The sequence below is a fragment of the Cyprinodon variegatus genome, unplaced genomic scaffold, assembly GCF_000732505.1.
Source record: "Cyprinodon variegatus isolate N-32 unplaced genomic scaffold, C_variegatus-1.0 Scaffold433, whole genome shotgun sequence".
Classification (NCBI taxonomy): Eukaryota; Metazoa; Chordata; class Actinopteri; order Cyprinodontiformes; family Cyprinodontidae; genus Cyprinodon; species Cyprinodon variegatus.
In genome coordinates this window covers 456,299-461,622 of record NW_015150886.1, presented here as the reverse complement: position 1 = coordinate 461,622, position 5,324 = coordinate 456,299, and the positions used below count along the sequence as shown (strand labels likewise).

Here is a 5,324-nt window from a genome sequence, read left to right as displayed (position 1 = left end):
TCATTCTTCCTTTGTGAGGTTGTGAGGTTGGTGTTTTAAGGGTGATAAGCTGTGCTGCTTTTATGCCAAACAGCAGGACAGTGCTATAAACAGCAGTTTTCAGTTCTTTCCACAGATTCTGAATTGGATTCAGGTCTGGATTTTACCTTGGCAATTCTACAACCTGGAAATATTTATTTGTGAACCATTCCATTAGATTTTGTTTTATGTTTTGGATCATTGCCTTTTCGGAAGATAAATCTCTGTCCCAGTCTCAGGTCTTTTGCAGACTCCAACAGGTTTTCTTCCAGAATAGTCCTGTATGTTACCATCCATCTTCACATCGATTTTACCCCCTTCCCTGTCCCTACTAAAGAACAGCAGGCCCAAACCATTACGCTGCCACCACCATCTATGACAGTGGGGATGGTGTGTTCAGGTTGATGAGCTGTGCTGCATTTGTTTGTCGTGTCTGCCAGGTGGCTTATGGAAAACTTTAAACAATACATTTTATGGATATCTTTAAGAAATGGCTTTCATCCATAAAGACCAGATTTGTGCAGAATACGAATGATTGTTTTCCTATGAACAGAGTCTCCCACCTAAGCTCTAGATCTCTGCATTTCATCCAGAATGATAGTGGGCCTCTTGGCTGCATCTCTGATCAGTCTCCTCCTTGTTTTAGCTGAAAAGTTAGAGGTACGACTGGGTTTTCGTAGATTCCCAGTGGTCTGATACTCCTTCTATTCCAATATTATCACTTGCAAAGTGCTCCTTGGGATGTTTAAAGCTTGGGAAATACTTTTGTATCCAAATCCGGCTTTAAGCTTCTCCACAACAGCATCTCAGATCTGCCTGGTGTGTGAGACTTGATTACACACAGGTGGATTCTATTTATTATCATCAGTCATTTAGTTCAACAATGGATCATTCAGAGATCCTTACTAAACTTCTTGAGAGTTTGTTGCACTAAAAGTTAAGTATGGAGCTAGATCAGTCTCAATTTTCACAAATACACATATGTGATTCATACATGAACAGGACAAGATTCACACATGCACAGCACTACTCACGCAAGCACACAAGATTCACACATGCACAGCACTACTCACGCAAGCACACAAGATCCACGCATGCACAGCACTACTCACGCAAGCACACAAGATCCACACATGCACAGTACAAGATTTACCAAAGTATTTCTGGTCAGAAATACTTTGGTGAAAATGCTATGAGGTGAGATCCCAGCAATGCCTTACCCAGTGATGTCACTTGGCCTGATTTTGAAGTGTTTATAAGGGATCCTTGAACTGCTCATTGTTTAACCCATCACCCAAAGCTTGTTTGCCTTGAGAGACCCTACCAGGAGCATTTAAGCCTTCGACAACAAAGCCTTTAGGATAATCTAAACCTATTCCTCATATTAAGGGTGGAAGTTCAAGGAGGGGGTATTGATACCCTTGGATATATTTACCTAAACTGGTGAGTTAAACATGTCCCTTTATGCAGCTATCACTGGTGATATGGGAATTATTCAGGAATGCTCATGTTTAGTCCATACATGTAAAAGTGGGCTCTCATAGTAGCCATTCACCTTGATGGATGACATGTAGAGGTCGACCCCACCTGCTCACAATGGCATGGGGATGGCCTCATCTGAGTATGAAACAGATCTGCTTTTACACAGATCTAAAATGCTAATGTGAGCTGAGGGGTTCATCCCCCCTGCCCTGTTGTCAAATGAATTGTTTTCCAACAGCTGTGAGCAAGGACAGGAACTCAGTGCAAAGACGACGACTACTCCAAAGATGTACAACCCCAAATTTGCCTTTTAATTCTTCTCATTTAAGCATCTTCTCCCTATTACTTTACAGCAACATTATAATCATTCCATGTATTTTACATAGCCTTTCTCTATTTACAGTAGAATATCCAATCTTGTTACAGTAAAATGAAACAAATAGTATTATCACAACAATTATTAGCTTTTTAAGCTGTTCTTTTTAAACTTTTGGAGGGGGATGTACAGCTGAGGTGTTTGTTCTCATCAGCTGTCCTGGGACACAGTTTGCCCTCAACATTTAAGCTTCACTGTCCACATCCCCTGCCTACATACCTGCTGCTCTGCCTGAGCACTGCATAATGCCAGAACAAAGGTCAACGTCTCAGCAACGTCTCATGTTTAATTTATATTGCAATGCAGTGTGTACCATTTTTAAAATGCTGAAGAATGAGATGAATTGCACAAGTTTCCCATTTATCAACTACATAATAATAGCATTTTGTTAAGCCATGCCTTTTTTTCACAGCCTTTATTATATGTTAAATATTGTGACAGCTTTAAAACATAAAGCTGCCCGTCTTTTAAATTACATAGGAGTTTCAAATAAACCGATGAGTAAAATTGGCATAATTTTCTTGAAGTTTATGAAGAAAATCCTTAAAGAAGTGAAACATAGCTAAATTATTTGTACTTCCTTTCCTTTGTTTGTCATGCAAAGTCTCCACCAGAACTTCATTAAATGTAAGGAGATGTGAAAGAGGATGAGTACAAGCATATCCTCTGAGTAACGTTTTCTGACATTCATAAACGTTGTGAAAAAAAATAAATAAAAAAAGGAGTTAAAATACCCTGGCCACATGTGATAAACTGTGAGTAATTTCCAGGAGAAATAAAACAGAAAGTGCTGCTTGTACTATAGGATGCTGTAGGTTTGCAAGTAATTTCACAAGAGGAATTAATATCAGATCTGTTTATCCAAACGTAACTTAAATAACAGACTGATGATAAATGGTAGTTTAAGTTTTCTCCTCATGCCAATCAGCAAACTCTGGTGATGCCTTAAATAAAGTGGCTAGCCAAAGTATTAATAGCAACTTCAATAGTTCCCATTTTGAAATGTTCCTAACTCAAAGCCGGTGTACTTTATTTTACATGATAGGTGTGCTCAATATGTAGTATCATTTTGTTGTGGGAGGACATAAGGCATGGGTATCAACATTTTTTATGCAAATATTCCCCATAGTTATTTAATAACTAAATACGGATGCAGCTTTTCTATAAAGGAGGCAGTGGTTGAAGAAAGAACATTAGTGAACAAACACCATCATGAAGACCTAATAAAACAGCAGACAGGTAAAAGATAAAATTGTAAAGACCTTTAAAGTGGCCCTGTGTGATTTGTGACTCAGGTATTAGCTGAGTGTGAGATATATTGCACAATTTCCTGGTCAAAATACATCACTTGAAGAGCATCGATGCACCTTGTGGGCTGCTCCTCTCAAAAACTGGTCTTTGTAACTTGAGAGTCACATGACTTATCACTGAATAAGTCATGTGACCTAGAGCACCACACAGAGGCAGTCTAAGCTTCCCCTAAACATTAGCTCTAACCAAGCTTTTTAGTTAGACGAAAAACAGACATAATACGTGATCAGACATATTTTTTTCCTTTGATGTAGGATTTAATATAGAGGGTTGAATGTGGCTATGTCTATACAGGTAAGTTCAGAAAAAATGCAGATAATTCTATTAGTTATATATAGCACCAATTCACAAAAAAAAGTCATCTCAAGAAACTTTACAGATACAATTCAACCAGATAATGCAGTCAGATTGGTTCAAAGTTTTCTATCTCAGGAAAACCAATTGATTGCATCGACTCATTGACTTGAAAGCATTCCTTTACACCAATCATGCTTGTAGTGACAGTGGAGAGGAAAACTCCCTTTTAGCACAAAGAAAACTTCAGCAGAACCAGGCTTATTGTGAGCGGCCATCAAAAGAAGATATACAGAAAGGAGCAGAGATATCAAAGGTAACTGTCAACCAGCTCCGTAATCTGGTCAAATATAACTAAAGAAATGCGTATTTCTACATGTATATAAATGGTTAAACTCTATTAAAATTGTCTACACGAAAGGCCATTCTTTTGAGAATGTAAATTTCTTTTTTTCACAAGTAAAAGTGGAATTGCTCTATCAGATCATTACTTTATTACTCGAAACTTTTTTATTTAAGCTGTAGCAAAAAGTTGAAATATAATACCTACATTAACCTACAATGTCAAAACTTTCCGGCGAGCATTACAGTTGATATTTGGTCACTCCTAGTTTTACTCACATACCTCATGGATGGTTTACATTGACTTTCAGTAACTACAACTAATACAGGCAGTGGGAAATCCCTGAGCCCCAGGCCAGGTTTGATGACTCTGTATTGGGATTCCCAATGCCACTACTGCTAGATTAGCTCAACTACTCTGACAGCCTGACTGGTCTTTAAGTGCCAATCTAAAAACATATTTAAAAGCACATAATCTTGATCAATTTACTACACAGATTTACTTTAAAAGGTGTGCTTTCTAGTTTTTACTTTAACTTTTTAATTGGCCAGTTTTTGGAGTTCCTGTCCTCCAGGGAGGGGGACTCTCTTCAGGAAGGATTACTAAAGGATTTTTTTTTGTGTTTCAGGTTTACCTTGCTCCTGCCACAGCTGGGATGTATTACAGCTTTTTTTTTGCTAATCAGTTAATTAGGATACTTTTCACCCCTTTATCATAGCGAAAGCTTGTAAGGGTTCTCTGCCATATTTGTTCTATCACTTTTTCATTTGTGGTCAAGCAGGGAGCTCAGTCTTTGTACTTTTAAGTTTACCCTAAGCCAGAGAAATTTTACTTTCATAATTAGGCTATTTATTTTGGCCTTGGAGGCCTTGAAGCTTAAAGCTTACTGCATTCAAATATTTTATATATGTATCCTACCTTTTCAACATTGTAAAACAAATTGTAATTTTGATACAAATAACACCTGCTTAAGGGGTTATTTCATTGTTTTTATGTGACACGCAGTGCCATGACTAAACTTTGTTAAAGGGGTTGTAACACCAGTAAGGACTGACTAACTGATCAACATTGCTACTGAAGTTACCTAGAGATCAAACTCCACAATCCTCTAAAGTAGATGTTCAACATTGAGATAAAGGGGGGCTATTTTTGTTACACTGGCTGCAAAGCTGAAGTTTGGAGTTGTACTTTCTCTCTGTAAAACATCTCAAAAGAACTTTTTGTGTAAAGATAATTAACAGATAATAACCGACTGGTCAACATCATGATTGCGGTTAACCGGTGTTCCCACTCAACATCCCGGCTGAGTAAGCAGCACACACTGGCCTAGGGACACACTTCCTCGCAGGGGCGTTGCTAGGCACAAAGCTTTACTGGGGCACTGGCCCCCTAGTGCATATGGCCCTCCTTCCATACATAAATACAGACAAGCACACTGCCCATCCCTGATACATTCCTACCAAAATTACCAGTTGAGATATTGAGTGTAAGAGCATATTT

At 38.3% G+C, this 5,324-nt stretch overlaps 1 protein-coding gene across 1 annotated transcript in view; it reads right to left on the bottom strand.

Moving 5' to 3' along the window:
- LOC107093574 (protein FAM196A-like) overlaps nucleotides 1-5,324 on the bottom strand; it is a 55,457-nt gene that overhangs the window by 29,255 nt on the left and 20,878 nt on the right. The window lies entirely within an intron of this gene.